Source organism: Zea mays, chromosome 1, assembly GCF_902167145.1.
Source record: "Zea mays cultivar B73 chromosome 1, Zm-B73-REFERENCE-NAM-5.0, whole genome shotgun sequence".
Taxonomy (NCBI): Eukaryota; Viridiplantae; Streptophyta; class Magnoliopsida; order Poales; family Poaceae; genus Zea; species Zea mays.
Genome location: NC_050096.1, coordinates 250339362 through 250346841, shown reverse-complemented (window position 1 = coordinate 250346841; position 7480 = coordinate 250339362).

Here is a 7480-nt window from a genome sequence, read left to right as displayed (position 1 = left end):
ATGCTTCATTTTTTGATAGATAAATGCTTAGGGAAATATAAGCTTCATTTTTTGATAATTGACCAGAAAATGCTTTCATTTTGGATAAACCTTAGTAGGCACTATAAACAATGCTTCATTTTTGTATGGAGAAATGCTTTGTTTTTGGATAATTGAATAAGAAATGATTTCATTTTAGAAATGCTCAATTGGTACTGTAGACAATTGCTTAGGGAAATGCTAGATTTATTTTGGATAGTTCAAGAAGAAATGCTTCCTTCATTTTGGAAATGATGAGTATGCACTGTTTAGTGAAATGCTTGATTTATTCTGGATAAGTTTCAACAAGAAATGCTCTCACTAATTTATATCTTTTAATCATATAAGTACTAGTTCAATTGCCCCAGCTAGTGAAACTGAAACACCAAATAAAATGTGTTTCTTTGGGTTCTTGCTCCGCCATAGGTTGTATGTCTCATCGCTGATCTGCATCTAGACACCGAACTCAGTTGTCTAACATCGGTCGTGCGCAACCACCCCAAGCCACTGGTTGTGTTAGTCCTCACCAATGATGTCAGTCGTCGTGCACCAAGATCAGGTAACCCCCAAGATTACATGCATTAAACTCGAGTTTTCAATTGAAAAGTTGTTCCTTTTAGTTGACTTGAGCTGTTCAATCAAATGTGCAGTCGAAAGGGAAGGTTTAATAATGCCTTTGATTTGTATAACAATAATATATACATATTTTCAAAAACTTCTATATGATGTAAGTTTCTTTTCATTTTTATAGTGAACTAATGGAAATCCAAAGAGATATGTCTTGATCTCTACAATCACAAGTTTATTTGTAGAGGAGACGAGGCATGGGGATCTACTGCTATTATTGTATTAGAATGGATAAAATTGCATGATTTTGTAACAAACTTGAGTCTAGACAAAATAATAGAACATAATATTGAAATGTAAACGAGAGTCAAAGATCATAAGGTAACAAACTAACCATGAAATTTATACTATAATCCCAAACTTATTTTCACCTTTAGACCCTTTCCAATTACCATTCTTAATGAAGGAACAAAACAACTTAGGGAATGTGATGACTACATAGATATCTATGTTCGACTATGTCTTGCATGACGTTGTCTCATCATCTCCAATTGAAGTCGTCCCAACTGCTTCTAAAATTCATATTCCATTCAACCTAAAGAGGTTGAAGACGTCCCACACAGGTAGTAGTTTCCAAACGAATTCAAGTATTGGTAAATTATTTTCTAGGCTGCTACAAGAAGACAAAAAATAGTATAAGATATTTTCATTGGTCTAACAAATATGGTGAAGTGTACTGAAAAAATTTAAGAGGTGTGGTTTTAGAGGCAAGTTACTTCATCTGTACTAAAAGAAGATTGGGACATCGTCAGATATTCATGACGATATAAGATCCTGAAGCAAAAGACTATCGCTTATCTGCCATTGATGCTTAGCTAGATGATGTTGTGTGGGTGTTGATGCTTTAAACTATGTATTGATTGTGAACTTTGAGTTGTTTTAATTTTGAATGTATATATGCTGCATGTTGCGAACTCTGCATTGGTACATATGTACATAACAGAATATAAATACATAGAATAATATCTTTGGATCAACTTTTAGTACCGGTTGAGTTTAGAACTGGTACTAAAGTGGGTCTTTTAGTACTTGTTGGTCACTTGTTTTTGGTTACTGTGAATCAAGAACATGGCAACACATTTGTTAAACGTTAAAGACCTTCATCATTCGAAGCATTATTCCCCTTCGAGTATAACGAATCTTGGACAAAGGTCATGAAGAACAAATCTTCATTATTCACAGATATAAAAACATAGTTACCAATGTAATATCATGCCATATATTCGTTTCGTACTAAATGCATTGATAATATCAAAGTTCATGTTACATTGATACTTTCGGCTTGTTTGAAGGCAATGACGTGAATGCAGTTACAATTCAGCGTGAATAGTACGGGGGTACTGTTCATCTATTTACAGGCAATCGTACAACTTTGTACAATATTACATTCATACCCTCAAAAATTACATACAAGGTTTACAAATGTCATAGGGACATTATTGTCATTTGCACTTAACAGCTAGAACAACACCTTCTCCCTACGTCTTCTTCCTGCTTCATCGTGACGAAGTTTGCTTCGTCGTACTTCCATTGATCTATGTCGAAGCTTTTCTGGTTACAAAGCTCATGTAATACTTAATAATATGCTAAAAACAAATGGTTAGCCGTGTTTTTGAGGACCTTCGGAAGTTGAAGGCCCCCAATAGTAGCCCCTCGCAGTATTAGTTTGTTCCTTTGTAACAAATCCAGACTGCGAAATAAACAAAGGCCTTTAGCCAATGGTCGGAAAAAACACCTTCGCTTCACTAGAATAGCGAAACTTTCTGTATCATGGGCCCCATCGTGTAGTGGTGCTTTGTGTATATATATGAGAGTTGCGATGAAAAATATTTTCCGTGCTATCAAGCTTGTGTTGGGTTTGTTGTTTAGCTTGCGGATTCTATAACCACGATTGCTTTGGAGCTTCGGCTTTTCATTTCAATCAACGCCGAGATGGTCGAAGACAAGAGAAGTGAGGACCCTGCACTAGCTGGTTTTTACGAAGCTATAGAAAGGACCAATGTTGAAAAGATTACTGATAAAATTTTAGCTAGGTTGTCTGGAGATTCTAGTGACAGTGAGGATTTTGATGTTGAGAGTGACAACGATGATGCCGAAGATCGGTCATGGAGGCCAAGTCATGTTGTGTTTGGAAAATCCACTATCAAGAAAGGACATATTGAGGCGATAAAGGGCAAATATTTTCGTGATACAACTATAGTGAGGGCCGAAGGAGAGAACACTGTTCCTCTTCCTAAAATTAAAGAAGTGGTAGTTTGCATAAGATGCTGGTCAAAGTGCTTAAAAGATTCGAGATATACCTTCATCAGCTTACCCCTGAAGCTTTAATTGAAATTGGGGTTTTTATTTGGGCAATGAGGAGCCAAGGGCTGGAACCAGACGTCGACTATTTCTGCAATATACATGAATTATCTTACCAGACGAAGACGATGGGGAAGGAACAATATCATAACAACTTTGGTTGTTATTCATTCATATACCGCTCTGATGCGAGACGCCTTGTGCCAATATTTCGGAAGAAGTGGCGAGGATCCTGAATGATGCAATGGTTTTATGTTAAAATTGATTTGGTTGATAGGGAGGATGTGAGATATATAATTCAACGTCCGATACAATCATGCTTCGGTATCCGAAGGCCTTCGATCTTGAACAGTGATAAGGCTCAAGCCTGCCTAGTGGCCTTCAACACTTTGTGTAGCTACATTAGCACCAGAGACTTGGTCTAAGAGCACATAGTTTTCAATTTATGGCCCCTTGTTAATGAATGGAAAATGTCGAAGGAGACCACTGACAGTTCAAGTGAAGGTGGTCTAGTTTATTTGAAGTATACATACCACTACAAAAGTTAGTTTGGGGAGCTAGATGATGAATGGCTTGAGGCCATTGAGGCGACTACTGATGATTTGTTGGGGGCATACTCAAAAGTTGAAGATGAAGCCATGAATACTGCCTTTGGTGCCCGTGGGAAGAAAAGGCTGAATAGAGTATTTGATGTCATTGGTTTGTCTATCCCGATTACTACTTTTCGACTCGAAAGCAAGAGACGAAAAGGAGAATTGCATCAACGACCCCTTCTGTCGCATCGAAACCAAAGAGAATGAAAGTTTTAACACACCGGTCGAAGTCGTATTTTTTGGAGAGAGCTGCTATACTTCATGCTGCAGGGGTTTATAGGAAATAGGCTGCTGAATCCGCCGAAGATACCCTCTTAGCTGTGGAGGTAATACTTTTTTCCTTTTTCCTTGCTTTAAATCGAATAAAATTTGATCTAATGTTTCTTTTGGAACTTTTTTTTGAATAGATGACAAAAATACCCGCTACAACAGCCGAAGTTCCCACCATTCAAATGGGGAAATCAACAACAGAGAGTACTAAGACCGAACAACAGCCGAAGTTGCAGAGTTCTCTGGTGGAGCAAGGGCTATCACGGATAACATCCGCTTCGACATCAACACCTAAACAAGGGAGAAGAATGGCCAGCGTTCTAGATGTTGTTCTAAGGCCTTCGAAAATAGCCTCCCCGGCTCCTACTAGAATTTCCAAAGACAAACTGGAGATTTGGAAAAAAGCTATCGAAGGAAGTGCTGCTCCTGATTGCACTAAAGCTGGAGCTTCATAAATTAGGCTAACAGGACAAGTAAACGAAAGTTTGCGAAAGAAAATATCACTATCGATACCCGAAGCGGTGTCGACCAGAGATCTTAAATTCATCATCTGTCACACTTCGAGAAAACAACTGACTCAGAAGCAAATTTTCGAAGCTCAGCATTACCCTAGAGATCTGAAGTATCCTCGAGGATCCCTAGTGTATGAAGGTGATGAAGAGAATGACTTCCTATACTGCCTTCCTGACAGCAAGGAAATTGATGTCTACCGTGAAATGACGGATAACATGGGCTACCCGAAGCTTGAGCTCGAGCTATCTTTAATACCGAAGGACCATCTGGCAGACTGCTTGGCATACAATAGTTTAAAGGATTTTGCTTTAGTTGTTAATTGAAGTATTTACTTGTGTTAACTCTTGATAATTGTTTTATTAAAGTTTTTACTTGTTTTTTGTCGTTATTAGGGTCTTATTTTAAGCAAAGCTTTGAAAGCACAAAAGGTTGTGAGGATGAGAGCACTAAGATAGCCTTCGGTAATCTGCACTCGAAGATTATAACACTTCAGAATGAGGCCCTTGAGAAGGATAAAATTTTGCTTTCTTTGGTCGAAAGGTTAAAGGCAAGCAAAGCTAATTTGGCCAAACTCTTTGAAGTGGACCAAAAGATTTTAAAATTTGAGAAAGAAAAAGAAGCAAATGCAAAACGTATAACTGATTTGTAATATGCTTTATCTATTCAAGTGGGATTGCATAGATCTGAAGTATCAGAACTGGAAAAGAAACTTGATGAAGTTATCGAAAACTTCAACGTTGAGCAATCGAAGCGTGAGACATCCGACACTGAACGATCGAGGGTTCAAAAGAATGTTGAAGAGCTTCGGCAAGCGAAGGAGGAATGCTATAACGTTTCTATGCAATGTCCGGACAAGCTAAAAATGCTTTTACTAATGTTGGCGCATTCTCGGCTAGCGAAATTTCATTCGTGGTGATCCCGATGGTGTGATCAAATGGATTGAGAGTGAAGTAGAAGCATTTGACGAAGTTCTAACTGGCAGGGGAGATTTTTGTGCCTACGTAGACGCTCGGGGGACTGTATCACTACTTGAAAAGCTGGATGTGAACATGCTAAGGCTGTAATTCAGCCAGACTTCTCAGCTTCAGCAAATGACATTAAAGAGCCTTCAGCTGAAGCTACAACATTTGGTGGAAAATTCTATTCTGAAGTGTGGATGAACGACGGCCGAGAGATAGAAGACGAAGCTATTAGGAAAAGCGAAGAAGAATCTCATCTTGCCTCCGAAGAAGCGAGAAAAGCTAAAGAAGCCACTGAGCGCGAAAGACGTATATGTATGTTTGTCATATTTTAGCTTCGTATCTGACAAAAACTTATATTTTGGTGTAGCTGAACTCTCTCCTCCAGAGCTATACAACCCTGACACCGATCAACCCTAAAAGGTACTTTCGATGAAATCAGAATAGTGAATGCAGCAATAGATGAAGCTGTAGAAAAACTTCTAAACGAAGCTGCTAAGGGAGTCCTGAAGGAGCAGGATTAAACTGTGTGTAAAAGACATTCACAAGATTTTGTATGCTGCTTTTATGTAAAAACAATTGCAAACTATGTGATTCATTATGTAATATATTTCTTTGTGTAGCGTGAAAGTGTCATATGTACAGTTTTGAGTAGAAGGCGAAAAAACAACTTCCCTTCTTTTCACACTTCGTAAAAAAACCTTTTTTCGTCGAAGTGACAGTATTAAACTCGAAGGACTTGTCGTAGGTCTTGCATAAGGAATATTGTTGCCGAAGTGATAGTATTAGTCCCGAAGGTCTTGTCATAGGTCTTGTATAAGGAATTATGTATCGTTTAATAGCAATGGGTAGAGATGCAATATCCTTTCATAGTTCCTTGACAAAAACACGCTTAGTTTCGAAGGTTAACCATTGCAGATGAAGGAGCAATTTCCCTTCTTTTCTGGTTTTTGAATGATGCGATTTTATGATGCAGAATGATGCGATGTTATGATGCGGCAAATGTTAATAGAAAACATTTTGCAATAGTAAGACTCTGCATCCCCTTAGGAACGACTTTGGAGTCTCTTCACCTTTAACTTAGGTGACATTTAAGCTCTGCATCCCCTTAGGAACGACGTTGGAGCTTCTTCACCTTTTACTTAGGTGGTATTTTAGCTCTGCATCCCCGTAGGAACGACTTTGGAGCTAAGCTCTGCATCCCCTTAGGAACGACTTTGGAGCTTTTTCACCTTTGCTGTTACACTCGATGGTGTAACCACAAATTTATTGCAAGATGTCGAAGGTTTGCACCTTCTCAAATTGTTTCTGAGGCAAGAACATGAAACAAGAGAAATGAAAATTACAATAGGTGCATATGAAGTTTTTAGCCCAGCCCCTCTGTAGCTTCAGTAAATGTGCCTCAACTCTAGAAAAGTGTTGTTAACTGTCCGAGCTTCGGACTCTTCTCTTGCATCGCATTGCTACTGAATTTGGTGCTACCCTTTAGGCTGCTGGTTGTGGGACGAAGTTGGAGCCATGACTAGTGGTTGTGGTAGGGCCCATGCAGCTGGAGAGTTGCTTGTTGAAGCTACTGAAAATGTAGGTCGTGAAAATGGCTGTTGATTGCCCACATACTCTGGAATGTATGGGGAATAACACGAAGCAATACATAGGACTTGCTTCGGCTGATTCTGCTGTGCTTCGACCTCAGCTATCTCCTTTTGCTTCTGTATTGTAACTTGGCAGGTTCTAATTATGTGCCCCTTATTCTCTCCACAGAACAAGTAGAACATCCTTCTTGGTTGTGAGTTGAATCTTCTTCGAAGCTTCTTCCTCCTCTGCCTCTTGGGGCTGGCGGTCTAAAGGAGCTTTGTTGTGTCCCAGTTGATTGGGAACTGTGCTGGTGCCCTTGGTTGTGATTGCCTCTGTCTTCATTTTGGCTGGGATTGTGTATCGTTCTGACATGCCTTGGGTGGAGCCTTCCTCCGAAGCCCCTGGTCATCTCAGAATATCTATAAGCTGCCTCCCTTCTTTGCTGGAAGTTATTGTCGGCTCTGATGTACTCGTCCATCTTATGGAGAAACTTCTCCAGGTTTTGTGGGGGTTTACTTGTGAAATATTGCGTTTTTGGACCTAGACGAAGTCCCTTGATCATGGCTTCAAGGACGATCTCATTTGGCATCGTTGGCGCGTGAGCTTTGAGACGCATAAACCTTC